Here is a 16540-nt window from a genome sequence, read left to right as displayed (position 1 = left end):
TGACTTACAATAATCTTCCGAAATGATTTGCTGTCTTAAGAAAGTCCTCCTAGAGAAACTGTGTTGCCGGATGGTAAATGTACAGATACTGGAAGCAAGCGGACTTGAGGTCAAGTGCACTTTCAACAGGGGCGGGAATAAGGGGGACAGTGCTGCTATGATCTGATTGTGTCTTTCCTGCAAAATTCGTATGTTGAAAGCCTAATCCCTGAAGGTGATAGCAGTGGCAGGTGGGGGTTTTGGGAAGTGATTTGATCATGAGACTAGAGCCCTTGTGATTTGGGTTAATACTCATATGAAAGAGGTCCCAGATATCTCCGTCACCCCTTCCATCATGTGAGAATATCATGAGATGCCTATGACCCAGAAGAGGGCCCTCCTCCCATCGTGCTGGCACCCTGACCTCTGACGTCCAGCCTCCAGAATTGTGAGCAACACACATCTGCTGGTTATAAACTTCCGGCTCTATGGTATTTCATTATAGCAGCTCGCAGGGGTCTACAGTGGGCATTGAGCAGACTCCTGAGCCTCTCGAAGCCCTAGCTTCCTCATCTGTGAAAACCTACCTCCCAAGGGCCTGACTGAAATTTAAATGGAAAGATTCTCCAAAAACAGTAGCTCTTAGGATTTGCACAGACTCAGGCCATCTTCCTACTGGAATCTCATCTTGCCAACAGACGGTGTGGAGCCACCCTCTCGCCTCTCTTCCACCCCTCTCTGAAACAAAAGAGCCACACAGAGAACTGGTCCCTGCATTCGAGGCTATTTCTTTTCCTTCTCCAGGTGTTCACTGCCAGCCAGGCTGCACACGCCCCAGTGGCTCTCACTGTCCTCACTCGGGGCCCTGCAGAGGCATGTGTCCTTTGGAGACAGATGGTGAGGGTTTGAGTTCCGGCTCCATCTGGGATGTCTACTCTTTCCAGCTTGTCCTAAATTGTCCCAGTTTTAGCACTGAAAGTGCCACATCCCAGGGAAGCTTTCAAGCCCAGGCAAAGCAGGACATTTGGTCATCCTCACTCGACTCCTTAAGTGGGCAGTGGTTCTGACTAACAGTACCTCTCCACATCTCTGTTCTGCAGCCGTCCTTGGTGACTGGACACCAGGAAGTGAGTTCCTGGATCATCATGTCCCAGAAACTCAATCAGCGCTCAGGTCCCTCTAACCCCAAGCTCACACAAAGGTAGAGCTGCCCTTGAGAATCTATGAAGTGCCTGGTCTCAGGGCCACCTCTTTCCTTCGGGGATGAGGGAGCTTCGACATGACCACGCTAGAGTGAGCGCTCCAGTGACACCCGCCCCCGTATTTCTGAGTCCCCCTTGAAATCTTGACTCTCCCCAAGCCAAAATGAACCCAAGGACAAAGGAGGCCAGTGGGGTTGAAGGAAATGGGGAAATTTCTCCCCGGGATGCCAGCTGTAGGCTAGAGGTGAGGGGAAGGTGAACAGAAATGGGGCAGCTGCTTCTCGTTAATGAGAGCAGAGCCATTGTGTGCCCCAGGAACACATCAACAGCACTAATAAACTTGGAAATCAATCCTTGTTGCCGTGCAGGGGGTTGGACCAGGTCAGCCCGCAGCCGGGACTTTACGACTGGACGGCCTACAGGGAACCTTCACTTCCTCCTCCAGGTTGACGTTAACATAGGACGAGCAGCCACCACGAGCCTGGCTGAGCTGAGTGTCTGCTCCCAGAGTGGCTTCTGCTTCTAGTGCTCAGCAACTTTATTGGTTGCTGGGGGCTTAGAATGTTGAAACAGCTCTTCAAGGTAGACAGTATCAATATCTCCATTTTCCAGTGGAAAAATATAATCTAGGACTAGGAAGTCAAAGAGCTTTTCACAGTGTCACACAGCTAGTACAAAGGGCAGTGGTCTTCAGGACTTCCCTGGTGGTCCAGTGGCTGGGAGTTTGCCTGCCAATGCTGCAGACATGGGTTTGATCCCTGGTCGGAGAAGATTCCACATGCCACAATGCAACGAGGCCCATGCTCCATAACCAATGAGCCTGTGTGATACAACAAAGACTCAGTGCAGTCGAAAATAATCTTTTTTTTTTTTAAAGAACAGTGATGTTAAAACCTTTTATATCTCAGAGCCTTAACAGGAAAATGAATTCTGAGCAAATACCTCCAATGTATATGCATAATTTATTTATAAAATACAGCCATGACTACTGTTTTATTAATTATGTTATAAAACATGAAAATAAATGGTAAAATGAATGAGATCATACTTATTAACAGAAGGTCCAGTATTTGCTTCTCTCACCTCAGTAGGTGATCTTGTACCGTTGCTGAAGTGGGCACTTTGGAGACATAAGCCCAAATGCCTCTCAGAGCCAGGCAGGCAACATAAGTAAGTAAAGTGGAATGAGTATAAGAGAATCAATGGTATAAACAGTTGAGAAATGGCAACTGATTCTCAGCCTCAGTGTTGGGCCAATAGGGCGGGGTGGGGACTGTGGCAACAATGAGAACAAATCCTTCATTTGAAGGAGTCAGCTGTCCCTCAGTTTCAGTCAAGTTGCTATATGTGGACCCAGGGTTTCCAACCTTCCAATATTTCAGTAGAAGTCAAAACTTCAGGGTTTTATGTGAAATTACACAATTTTAAGATGGTAGACACTGGTTTTATTTTTTTACAAAAATCTTGGGATGCAAGTGGGTTAAAATCAGGTTGCAGTCCTCCAAAGGTCAACCAATGGAGTAAAGGGGTAAGCGTGGCCTTTGCAGTCAGTCTTGTTTTCACCTTTAACAGGTAATTTAACCTCTCTGTGGTTTTGTTTGGGGGCCCGTTAGGGGGAATAGCAATTTATGTTTATTACTTGAGGGTTTACCTGGATGTGTGTGAAGCACTTATGTGCCTGGCACGTGACACAGGCTCAGTTGCGTGTGCCTCCAGTCATTAGTGGGGGCCTCCTAGATCTCAGCCTGGCTGCACTGACCTAGTTCCTCTGCCACTCTAAAGAGGCTTAACCAGAAAACCCCCCTCCCTGGCATCCAAATTCCAACCCTACACTTGGCAAAATTTATTCTCCCGTTCAGAAAGGCAGTCCTTTCCCACTCTGGCCCCTTTGTTTCCAAGAAGAATCCAGAAGGAAAAGGAAGGAGCAGGCTTTCTCCTCAGCAGGCTGGAGTGGGAGGCAGCATGGAACCAGTCATGTACACTGGAATGAAAGTCATGGGACCTGAGCTCTAGTCCTGGCTTGGCCACTGATGAGCCATGTGTGCTTAGGCAGACTGAACTACTCTGAGCCTCTGTTCTACCATTTAGAAGTGGACACATTAATATTGAACCTCTAAGAGTAATCATGCAAATATAACATTAATACACTGTGCTGGATTTTCCCCACCTACCTCGCCCCGGATCCTGTCTCCACCCTTCTCCTCCCTGCTTCGTGCCCCAGGGCACACTGCATCAACACGGCCCAGCTCCGGTCCCCAGGAGGGTCAGGGATGGGATGTGCCAACAGGTGAGCAGTAGATGGAAGGAAAGAGAGGCAGGGTGTGTGTATCCCCAGCTCCCTCTGAGCCAGGGCCCCATTCTACAGTCATAGACAGTGGCGGTGCTCCTCTATGGAAGGCTGCGGCTCCACCCACACAGTCCAGGCTGACTGCTCCAGCTCCAGCCATCTCTCTCTTCTTTTGGAATCCACTTCCACTTCTCCTCCCCTTTCTCTGTCAGCAGGGTGGTAACAGCTATCTGGCATCACCAGCTCGGAGGGAGTTCACCACCCACGGTTGACTTCCTATGCCCCGGCCCACACCTTTGTAAATGGTCCCTCATTATGCCCTCCTGGTCATGCCATCTTTTCTGCGAAGATCCTGACCATTACATACATAGCACACGGGATTTGTTTTTTAAACCTTGGAGCCTTGGATGTAGAAGGCACTCAGTGTTGCTGGAATTAATTTGAAATCATAAGCTTTTCTGTTTCACCCTCAGGCTGCCAGAAAATCCAATTATCCTGATCCCTCATTCCCTGAGTGCCCCAGCCCACTGAAATCCATCCTCATTGATGGACAATTCATTCATTCACAAATGTTTGTCAGGCGGCTACCAAGTACCAGGCCTTGGATTAGGTCCTGAAGCTCTAAGTGAGATCAAGCAAACAATGTCCTTGTCTTTTGGGATTTCTAGTCCCATGCCATTATGTGAGAACTGTTACCAGTAGAACAACCATTCTGCAGGCTACCATACCAGCTGACTGGCCAGAGCTCTTTGTGGCTGACCCAATAATGCCCTCTCTGCACTATATGAATTTGTAGTAAGTGTTTACAGCTGATATCATGAGTTGGCTGATCCGATTCCTACTTAGAATCTTAGTCACCATCCAGGTCAGTTCTGGCTAATAGGACATAAGTATAAACCATCAGGAGGCTCCCGATGAAGAACTTGTTTCCCTTATAAAAAGGAACAGACTCCACTGGTATAAATACTTTTTCTCTTTTTGCCTTTTCCCTTTGCCAGCTTAGAACAAAAAAGTGATGTTTGGAGATGTAGTGACCACCTTGGCACCATGAGACAACCAGCCTACCCTCTAAGGGCAGCAGAGCAGAGAGACCGAAAAGAACTTGTTTGTATGATGTTATTCAGCTGCCACTTTAGTTCAGACTGCTTGACTGTGGATTTGTAAAAGACAGCTAACTCCGTTTGTTTAAGACACAGGTAGGTCGGTGTATTACATATATTCAAGAGAGTTCATATCCAGAGGAAAGCCTCAAGATTGTCTGATTCAACTCCTCCCCTTATACATGAGGAAATTGAGGCACAGTGAGAGGTGAAACATGCCCCAAATGACACAGTCCAACTAGAACTCAGGTTCCCCAGCTCATCCTAGTCCACACTCACAAACTCCTACAACCTGTGCAAAGATTTGTGAACTTATGGTGTATCTCCACTGCTTCCCTAGTTTACAGGCTCCTTGAAAACAGAGCTCATCTCTTTCAGTCATGCCTGGCCTCCTTAAACAAGAAACTGACAAATTCATCAAATACATGCTTCATATTTTAAGCCATTGAGTTTGGGGGAGGGAGTTGTTACACAGCAAGAGCTAACCAATACATCATATTTAGGGACCATAAATAAACATGCTAAGTTGCTTCAGTTGTGTCCAACTCTTTGCAACCCTGTGGACTGCAGCCCGCCAAGCTCCTCTGTCTATGGGATTCTCTAGGCAGGAATACTGGAGTGGGTTGCCATGCCCTCCTCCAGGGGATCTTCCCAATACAAAGACCGGGCATTGAACACACATCTCTGATGTCTCCTGCATTGGCATGTGGATTCTTCACCACTAGTGCCACCTGGGAAGACCATTTACTGTAAGCCAAATCTATGTTGAGAGGTTTATATAAATACTTCACTTAATTCTCACACTGGCCCATGAAGTAGATATTGCCATCCTCATTTTGTAGATAAAATTTCTGAGATTTAGAAAATTTAAATAACTTGCCCTATAGGATTTCCTTTGTTTCAGTAGCCTTTCTCTGTCTTTTGCTCCTTCTGAAATTAGTTTGTCTCTGAAGTCTCAGGGGGTTGTTTTCTTCTTTTCAAAGTCTTAAGACCTTCCTTGTTTTTCTCTTTTTAAAAGAGCTTGTCTCAGTACACAGACCCTTGCGGGGGCCAGGCTGTGAATACTTTTAGCCAGTGCATGGGTGGACATTCTGAACAAGCCTGGCCTTGTCAGCAGTTCTAATTCCTCTTTCCCACAAATCCTGTTGGCTCTGCCTGCAAAATCGATCTTACTCTGGTCACTTCTCTTCACTTCCTTTACTAGTAATATAGTCCAACTCTCTGACTCCTTTTACCTGCATCACTGCGGTAGCCTCTTGACTAGTCTCCTTGACTCTACACTTCCCTACTATGGTCTTCGTCTCATATCAGCTGGAATGACATCACTTGAAAATTAAGGTCAGATTCTAGCAATCTACACTTTGATGTCCTTTGTGTTTTTTATATAACTTTATATATTTAGTTTTGGTTGTGCTTGGCCTTCATCGCTGTCTGGGCTTCTCTCTAGTTGCAGCAAGCGGGGGCTACTCTAATTGTGGTGGGCAGGCTCCCCACTGCGGTGGTTTCTCCTCTTGCGGAGCACAGGCCCTGGGGCACGTGGGCTTCAGTAGTTGCAGCACGTGGGCTCAGCTGTGGCTCCCGGGCTCCAGAGCACAGAGCTGTGTGGTGCACAGGCTTGGTTACTCCACAGCATGTGGGATCTTTCCAGATCAGGGATAGGACCCATGCCTTCTGCAATGTCATGCAAGTTCTTCACTAATGAGCCACCAGGGAAGCCGATATCCTTTGTGTTTGTAAGGGCTGCCATAGTAAAATGCTATAGAAAGGGCGGTTTAAACAACAGAAGCTCATTTCCTCATTGTTTTGGAGGCTGAAAGTCGAAGTCCAGTATGTCAGCAGGTGTAATTTGTTCTTAGGTCTCTCTCCTGGGCTTGTGGATGGCTGTCTTCTCACTGTGTCCTCATGTGGTCTTTTGTCCATAAGTGTGCGTCTCTGACATCCCTCTATGTATCCACATTTCCTTTTCTTACAAAGACCAGTCATATTGGGTTAGGGCCCACCCTAATGCCCTCACTTCAGCTTAAGCATCTCTATCAAGGCACTGTCTTCAAATCCATTCACCTTCTGAGGTACTGGGAGTTAGGACTTCAACATATTAGTTTGTGGGGGTTTCACAAACTATGCAGCTGTTTCACACCTTTTCATGATTTCCCAACTAACTCCGACTAGAATCCCAAGTCACCTCCTCGTCCTCTAAGGGTCTGTGTGCCCAGGCCCCTGCCACATCTCTAGCTGCATCTCCCCCTACCCCCTGCTTTGCTCCATGTGATCTGGTCGCACTGACCTCCCAGCTCCTCACACCCAGAACGTGTGCTCCTGTCTGCAGGGCCTTTCACTTTCTATTTCCAATAACATTTCTTCACCCCCATATCTCTTCAAAGGCTTGCTCTGACTTGGTCCTCTGTTATTTTGTCCTAATACTACCTTCATGATGGTCTAACTTCTTACTTTGCTTTATTTTTCTTTGAAACATTTATTACCACCTGCCATTATTTTATATTTGTTTGTTGCTCAATTGTCTTTCTCCCCCACTGGAACTCCATGAGACAAAGACTCCTTTGTTTTGTTCCCAGGAATATGGTATATCTCCAGGGCCTAAATAGAGTAGTGCTGAGCAAAATGTAGCACCCAATAAATGTTTGAAAAAAAAAAAAGCAATGAAAAGAATGAATAAATGAAAGAAATGAAATAGAATGAAAAAAATTAATTGAACAAATGAAAATTAAAGTGAAAGAAAATCTCATGAAATTTTTTAAAAAATTCTTTTTCATGCCACTATGATCTTTGTTCTTAATTTCAGTGTTTGAATTGAATTAACCACTTATCTTCTGGAACCTCATTAATCATCCTTGAACACTTAGTAGTAAATCTCTCCCAAGCTGTCATCAACTGATCCCAATGCAAGAATTCAGAAACTTGCAAAGATTTTCTCATTTATCCTTTTTCTCACCTACAACTGACAGTCCCAAGGAAAGATGCACCCCATAACTTTGACAATGAAGTAATTGAGAAGCTAATATACAAACAGATTCTTCTATTTGGGGTAAAGAATTAAGGTCATTTGAGGACAGAAAAATGGGAGAGGGAATGTATACCAAAGTTATGCACGCCTCAAGTCAACAATCCAGTGTCTCACTGCCACTTTGAGTGGACCCCCTGCTGTAACCCTAGTGGAAGCTTTTGGAATTGCAGGCAAGGAAGAAGTGAGAAGCAGAGAGAATTAACACTTATTTTAAAAATTCAACAGCTGTTTTAAGGGGATCATAAGACAGCTTCCCTTGGTGGTGCTAGTGGTAAAGAACTCGCCTGCCAAAGCAGGAGACATAAGAGAGACATGGGTTCGATCCCTGGCTTGGGAAGATCCCCTGGAGGAGGACATTGCAACCCCCTCCAGCATTCTTGCCTGGAGAATTCCATGGACAGAGGAACCCGGCAGGCTACAGTCCATAGTGTCACATACAGTCAGGCACAACTTAGCTCACAGCACACACATGATAGAGCTGTCTCCGCCGTGGAAAATCAAACCCAGTCTTCAGTTAAAACGGGATCTAGAAGCACCACTCTGCAAGGTGCAGATGTCAGAACCGTTTTGACATTTTTGTTCTGGTCCTATAAATGCATGTGATGAGGAATATCTGACTTCTCACAAGAAGCATGCAGGAAAGATATCTGTCCCAAGAGAGGCAAGACTCAGAAATATGATATTCACAGAGATAAAGGGAGCAGGACTTGAACCTAAGGTAGCTGATTCTAAACTTTGAGACCCTCCCAGTACTTGTCAAAGGGGATAAACCTCACAAGCTTATCTCATTGCAACCCACATCAAATTTCCCAAGTCCCTGGAATTTGAATTTCCCTGCCAGTTATAGTCTCATTAATTCAATGGCCTTTATCAATTGCTTCCTGGGTGCCAAGAACTGTGCTTTGCCCAGTGATTCCCAGAGAATGATGAGTGAATGATGATAATGACAAAATTCAAGTGGTGGGAAAGCAACTCCTAAGGGTGTCAGAGCTCTTTCTCCAATTGAGTTACTTTCTCACTACTGAATAAATTGTAATTTGAAAAGCTGATAAAAGTACCTTCTTTTGGTGCGCCAAGCCAATCAATATGTGCCATTTAAAATTCTCCTTTCTGCTTTTCTCCTATTCAGGCAGGCTGGAGAAAAAGCAAGCATTTAAGGGCTGAGATTACTGAGCTGAATTTCTTAATGGAGTGATTTTTGTTGTTGTTGGAGTGATTTGTTTCTGAAGAATAGGCAGTCTGGGGCCGGCTTTCCTGGAGCAAGAGGAAGACAGGGCTTACTCGCTTCCTGTCTGCTGGTCAGGAGGAAAGTGGTAAGGGAGGGGAAATAGCCCCTGCGGGAACCTGCTTGGAGAGACATGGACTCCCACTGGCCCCAGGGACCTGTCCCTGACAGCTGTCGTAAGTACTGATCAATCACAGAAGCATATTTTTAGAACAGTAGGTACCTGATGTAGGACACACATATTCACATATCAAACTTGGAAACTTTGGCTCTAAAATCTTCAAAGGGGTTATTTCTACTTGGTGGGCTTACGAGTGACTTTTTTTCCCCTTTTTTGTTCCATTTGAGAAGAATGTCTCAGGTTTCTTCTATAGTCTTTTATCCCCTACAGTCAATAGGTGTCATGGGCTAGCATAGATATCATCGGGCAGCTCTCCACCCACTTTTACTCTTTTCATTTCCACTTTCATTCCCTTTTCAAAGTGATGACTTTAAAAAATAAAAAGTTCACTCTCCCTCATCTCCTCTGTACCTAACAGGGCTGAGAAAATCCTCACTCTGCCAAAGAATTGATGCTTTTGAACTGTGGTGTTGGAGAAGACTCTTGAGAGTCTCTCGAACTGCAAGATCAAACCACTTAATCCTAAAGGAAATCAACCCTTAATATGCATTGGAAGGACTGATGCTGAAGCTGAAGCTCCAATGCCTTAGCCACCCAATTCTGGGAAAGATTGAAGAAAAGAGGATAAGAGGGTGATAGAGGACAAGATGGCTGGATGGCATCCCCGACTCAATGGACATGAGTTTGAGCAAATTCCGGGAGATGGTGAAGGACAGGGAAACCTGGCGTGCTGCAGTCCTTGGGGTCACAAAGAGTTGGACACAAATGAGCAACTGAACAATGACCATATGCTCCCCTTTCTTTTCTCTCCCCTCCCTTCCTTCCTCCTTACAGCCCTGCTGAGATTGCTGGGGGTTCCAGGATGTAAAAGGAATTTCTCCTACCCTCAGCCACATGCCTGTCCATCAGATCCCCACAAATGTTTCACTTAGGAAGGAACTGCCATGGGATCCAGCAGGGTAGACGGCAGGAACAGGGTTGACACATGACAATAAGGCTATAAATCCATCCTGCGCGATTTCCTTCTTCTGAGCTCCAGGAGGAAGGGGGCTGAGTCACGTGACCAGGATCGCAGAGCCACAGGATGACCTTTGAAGTACAAGGGTGTTCGGGGATTTGCCAGTTTCTTCCTTTGTCAAAAGGAGAGAATCTTTTGACAGGTGTCTCTGCCTCACAGGTGGCAGCTGCTCCTCTGCCTCTGAGGAGCAGATAAAGTAATGGATGCAGAAGTGTTCCAAAAGGTCAGAGTCCTAGAGAATAATCACCAGGCCTCTCTTCTTCATTTCTTCCCTGTGTGTCTTCTCTCAGCTTCCCCCAAGCCTACCCCAGTCCAGGCCATCATCATCCCGTCTCTGCTTCTTTTGTTCTCCCTGTCTTTACTCTTTCCTCACCTTAGTCCCACCTGTATACTAAAGCCCCATGATCTTTCTAAACCCCACTGCTCAGCAAAGTGCATCCCTCAACAAAAATTCTTTTTGACCAAAACAGAAGCCCAAATTCTTAGCCTAGTGGTGGTAGGCAGAATTCTAAAAATGAGCCAGTGACACTCATCCTTGTATAATCCATTCTCCTTTGAGTGTGGGTGGAACCTGTTAAAAGGATGAGCTAACACTTCCATAATTATGTCATAAAGCAAAAGGGAAATTACCCAGGTGGACCCAATTTAATTATATAAGCCTGTTAAAAGCAGAGCATTTTCTCTCAGCTAGTAGCAGAAGAGAATTCAGAAATCAGAAGCCTGGGGAGGATTCAGCAATAACCAGCAAGGAAGTAAGAACTTCAGTCCCACAACCACAAGGAAATGAATCCCACCAGCTGAAGGAGCATGGATGTTGATTTTTCCCCAGACCATCTGGATAAGAGCCCAATCTGGCCAAGGCCATGAGTTCAGCCTTGTGACTTTTAAACAGAAACCCCAGGTGAACCTACCAGGATCTCCGGCCTACACAACTATGATATAATAAGCAGTGCCCTTTCAATCTGCTAAGTCTTTAGCAATTTGTTATGCAATATGTTCGTTCAAGCTGCTTTAACCAAATACCATAGACTAGGTGTCTCAAAAGCACAGAAAATTGTTTCTCACAGTTCTGGAAAGTGGAAAGTCTGAGATCAGGTTGCCAGCATGGTCAGGTCCTGGTGAGGATCCTCTTTCTGGTTTACACATGGCTGTCATCTTGCTGTGAATTATGTGATAGAGAGAGAGTTCTTCTCTGGCCTCAGTTCTTGTAAGGGCATCCACAAGGGCTCCTAATCTCATCACCGAATTACCTCCCAAAGTCCCCGCCTCCCAATACCATTACATTGAGGGTTAGGGCTTCAGCCTGTGAATTAGGAGGAAGCTGCAAATACTCAGTTCCTAGCATGCAGCAGCAGGCAGTAAATACACTTGATATTTCAAGACCTTAAGAGTTCTTAGTCTTCCTACATCTCCAATCCACCTCTCAAACTTAAGCTCTGGTGTGATTGTGGGATTCAAATCTGAACTCTATCACTTACTGACCAGTTGATGACATCTATTCTGTATCTATACATTTAGGATGTTTATAGAACCTTCCTCATGAGACTGTTGGGAGAATTAAATTAGATAATCTACCAAAGCACTTAGTACAGTGTCCAGCAAAGAGCATATGCTGAATAAATCCTTTTTTTCTTTGTGTTGTTATTATAGTCTCTGAAGATGTTCCTCTGAAGTCAAATGGGTTTATTTATTAACCTAGGAAGACTCGCTCTTTTCTTGGCTCACATCATGCCTCTTGCCCTTACTGCTCTACCTCTCAAATATCCATCCTTCCAGGCCTTGCTCAGATTCTTCCCTCCTCCACAAAATCCTCCCAGATCCTTCTAGCTCATAGTGGTTTAGTCTTTGGGTTAACTGCTCAAGTACCAGAGAATGATGTAAATACTTAGACTCGTATCTGATCACTTAAAAGGATGGTTTTTATTGTAAAAAGAAATGCCTGTTTGTTAAAGATAATTGGAAAATCTATAACAGTTGAAAGCAGGAAACAAGTCACCTGCTGCCATTATTTAATATCTTCTTCCAGTCTTCCTGTTTTTGTTTTTTATGGATATATAAACATATAGGTAAACATTTGCCTTCCAGAGAATTAAATCTGTGCCGAGTCCACCCAGGGCAAGTATCTGCCTGAGAAGAGATTAGGACACATCACAGAAGGAATTCAAAGGCAAAGTACACCGTGACACTGAGCCTGAGTCATGAGAAATAGGATTTTGCAGAAAACCAGAGGGTTTAGCCAAGGTTCCTGCATTAGCTTCCTACGGCTGCTGTAATGATTACCACAGACTTGGTGATAAATGAACAAGTTAGTTCTCTGACAGTTCCGGCAGTCAGAAGTCTGAAAGGAGTCTTCTGGGCATGACGTGTTACTAGGGTTACCTCTGTAGACTCCAAGAGAGGCACTTCCTCTGCTCTTCTAGCCTTTACAAGCACCCGCATGACTTGGCTCATGGCTACATCACTCTGATCTCTGCTTGCATAACCGCATCACCTCCTGACTCTAACCCTCCTGTCTCTCTCTCTGATAGGGACCCTTGTGGCTCCATTGGACTCACTGGATAATCTAGGATAATTTCCTCATCTGAAGATGCTTCATTTAATCATATTCACAAGGTCTATTTTACTTTATAAGGTAACATAGTCATAAGTTACTGGGATTAGTATGTGGGCATCTTTCAGGGGCTACTATTTTGTAGAAAATAGAGCATAAGGTAAGGATTATATGCTGCTCATTTTAGCCTTATGTATAAGTGTAGGTCAGTAAGAGTGAGGAAAAGGGAAGTAAAGCAAGTGAAAGTGTTAGTTGCTCATTAATATCTTACTCTTTGTGACCCCATGGACTGTAGCCCACCAAGATTCTCTGTCCATGGAATTCTCCAGGCAAGTATACTGGACTGGGTTGCTGTGCCCTACTCCTAGAGATTTTCCTGACCAAGAGATCAAACCTGGGTCTCCTGAGTTGCAGGTAGGTTCTTTACTATCTGAGCTACCAAGCAATAAGAATGCAAAGCGTTGTAAGATGGTGATAATTGAGCAGATCAGGATTTGCTAAGAAAAGACACAGCAGCTTGCTCTGCAGGTGAATGGTCCAGCCCTGTGCAAGTCTCCAAGCAGCCTATTTGGAGACACTGTCTCTGGAGCAGTCAGTTGAAGGAAGGAATGAAAGGGAATTTATCTGTGAGGTCCCCTCCCAATTCTTATTTCCCATTGATCAACGGTTGCCCCACATGAAGTGAATCCCTACATATATTCGGGCTGCATCACTTGGGACCCTTTGAGAGTTTTTTGGAAGGCCCTTCAGTGTGGTGCTGTGCCTGAGTCTGGAAGGGATGGGTGGAACCAGATGTTCACTCCATGAACATTTGGTCAGCCTCAGCAGGCCTACAGGAAAGTGATGGCCGAGACAGTGCGATCAACTGAGGGGCCAAGCTGCAGGTGGAGTCAAAAGAATCCAAGAAAGACAGTGAAGTCAGGGAAGTCTGAGGATGTCCCTGAGATGTATCCAAGACACTTCACCTCTGAATGGCTCAGATCCATCAGACCCTCCCATTATATCCTCTTCCAGATCATAATATGAGGTGTGTGGTTATTTTTTGAGAACAAGATGCCCTGGCTTCTCCCTGAGAAGTGTGGTAAAAATCCAGTCACAAAGTCCCTTCGTGGTTACAGACAGTCTGAATTTCCAATAGAACTGAAGGCAAGAAGATGAATAGAGCAAGCAGCATTCCCCGCTGTGCTGGTCCCAAGGCTTCGACCACTATTCATCACTCCCTCTTCTACCACCCATGCTAGGCCTCTCTCTTCCCCCCTGGGCTGCTTTTCTGTGGATCTGCATTACTAGAACTTGTTGTGCCCTCTCTGGTAAAATGGGAGAAGATGATTTGACTCTGAGAATTTATTATTTCCAAAGTGACTTCCCAGCGGGTGGAGCTCCCGTGTGAAAATTGGCTCTGTCTTCTGTCACACAGTAACTTAGGCTTTCCCTCTCATGTCCCCTGTGTAGATGAGGCTGGAGTAGGTGGAGGGCCTCCGGGTCAGGCCCTGCTGCCTTTTGTAGCTCCATCATTGGCAACCGTGTTGATCATGGTTCTCTGCTGGCTTAGTTGCACAGGACTGAAACAAGCCTGCAAACAGGAATCATCAGCGGATATGCCATTAGCGAGAGCGGAGTTCAGTAAGGGCTCCCATAAGGTTTTTAGAAGGGAAGCTGCTAGAGAAGCAGTTCTTATAATGAAATTATTTTAGCAGTAGCTACCATTTATTGAGGGGCTTCCCTGGTTGCTCAGAGGTTAAAGCATCTGCCTGCAATGCGGGAGACCTGGGTTCGTTCCCTGGGTCGGGAAGATCCCCTGGAGAAGGAAATGGCAGCCCACTCCAGTATTCTTGCCTGGAGAATCCCATGGACAGAGGAGCCTGGTGGGCTACAGATCATGCAAAGAGTCGGACACGACTGAGCGACTTCACTTTCACTTTCACCATTTACTGAGCATCTGTATGTCAGGAGCTATGTGTGTGGGTTAGTCTCTCAGTTGTGTCCAACTCTTTGCAACCCCACAGACTGTAGCCCACCAGGCTCCTCTGTCCATAGGATTCTCCAGGCAAGAATACTGGAGTGGGTTGCCATTCTCTTCTCCAGGGGATCTTCCCAACCCAGGGATTGAACCAAGGTCTTCTGCATTGCAGGCAGATTCTTTACCGTCTGAGCCACCAGGGAAAGCAGGAGCTATATGAGGCCTTTTACTTTTTTTACATAGTTGATAGGAAAAACAATGTTGACATAACAACAGGATCTAAGATAAAAACTGCCTACGCTTCAGTCACCTAATTAAGTCACTATTTTTATTTTTTCCACATGCATATATAGTTCTTTCATATTCCTTATAACATTACAGATATAACTTGGAATATTAATTTCTTCATTTTCACTTTAATTTTTACCATAAATAATATTTACATTTTGTGAAAATCACAGTTTATCTCCCTTTCTTCCAACTTTCTCTTCCCCCCACACTGTGACCCGTGTTAACGGCCTGGGGCATCCGTCTGCATCTCCCTCTACGTTCATTTAAAATTACAGCAAATAATAATAGCAAAATCCTTGCTCAATGCTTATTACAAAACAGGCATTGTTTTTTGTTTTTGTTTTTTTACCATATGATCTACTCTAGCTTGTTTAATCCTCACAACGACCTTAAAGGAAATACTAGGGTCTTCTCTGGCAGTCCAGAAAGTCCAGAAAGACTCCACCTTTCAATGCAGAGGGTGCAGGTTTGACCCCTGGTCAGGGAGTTGAGATTCCCACATGCCTCGGGGCCAAAAACAAACAAACAAAAATTAAAAGAAAACAGAAGCAATATTGTAACAAATTCAATAAAGACTTTTTTAAAAAAGGAAATACTAGTGTTATCCTTGGTTTACGCGTAAAGAAACTGAGGTCCAAGATATACAAAATATTCAAACATGCAAACAAATACCCAGACACAAACAAAGGAGGTTCTTCAGTCATTCAAAATAAACAAGAAAAGTGGAACACACAGGACATATTTCACTGCAGAAGCTTTTCCAGAAGAGGATATCACTGCTGTCTCTCTAGGTCAACAGGGCCAGCTCTAACTAACTTTTTAGGAGCAAAGCAATGCTCCATTGTTTGAAGGTACCATCATTCATTGGCTCTATTGACAGGCATTGATGGTGTTTCTGCTTTTTTTTTTTGGCCACTACAAATGAGGTAGCAATAAATATCCTATATTTTAAATCCATTGGTGCTGGTACTTTCATTTTTACAGGATAGAGTCTATGGGTTTTGGTTCTAAATCTGGCATCTTCCATATGAAATGATAAGCACAGCTGTGAACTGAGCCAACGCACCCAATTCTTGAGATACATGAGCTGCCCTGGGGTCAGGAGAGAAGACATACCATTTTCATGGCCCAGGGGATGGGAGCCCAATAAGATACACCATGAAGGCATCAGAGGATGCCAGCTCAGGGCCCAACCTCCGGACACATCCTAGTCAGTTCACAGCTTCTTTGGTTATCTCCTGGGTGCACAGAGTTGTAGCAACCATGAGACAACTTCTAGTCTGAGTGCTCATTCCAAAGAAAGAAAGGAAAAAAGAAATGGAGCTACTTATCCTCTCTCTGCTCCCCTGGGAACTCCTGTGCCCTGGGGGAACTCGTATTAGACTCTGCATCAGATCCTACATTTTTATAGCTGCATCACTGGATGAGGAGCCTACCGTGGAGGAGGGAAATGAAAAACTATGAGAGAAGTGACAGATAGTGGTTGGAGTGAAAAAATCGATGTTCTGGACCTGCCTAGTGGAAGAGAAAAACATTTCAATAAATGTTTATAACAGCCTGATGTGTAGAAAAATATGGTTGTATTCAAGTAGGAAAGCATCTTCAGGTAACAAGAAAAATTTAAAAACTGATTGCAGTAGCTTAAAGGGAATATTCCTAACACATAAAGAACTTCTAAAAATTGAGGAGAAAAAACACCAAAAACCGTACAGAAAAATGGGCAGAGTTTATGAATGGTTTTACAGAGGGGAAATGCAATGACCCCAGTGCAAATATATGATAAG

The 16540-nt window shown here is 44.8% G+C and overlaps 1 long non-coding RNA gene across 1 annotated transcript in view; it reads right to left on the bottom strand.

The window, feature by feature from the left end:
- LOC136174394 (uncharacterized) overlaps window positions 1–16540 on the bottom strand; it is a 1095937-nt gene that overhangs the window by 350200 nt on the left and 729197 nt on the right. The window lies entirely within an intron of this gene.

Source organism: Muntiacus reevesi, chromosome 9 (assembly GCF_963930625.1).
Source record: "Muntiacus reevesi chromosome 9, mMunRee1.1, whole genome shotgun sequence".
NCBI lineage: Eukaryota > Metazoa > Chordata > Mammalia > Artiodactyla > Cervidae > Muntiacus > Muntiacus reevesi.
The sequence above is the reverse complement of the archived record's forward strand: the minus strand, read 5'-3'. Positions and strand labels throughout refer to the sequence as shown.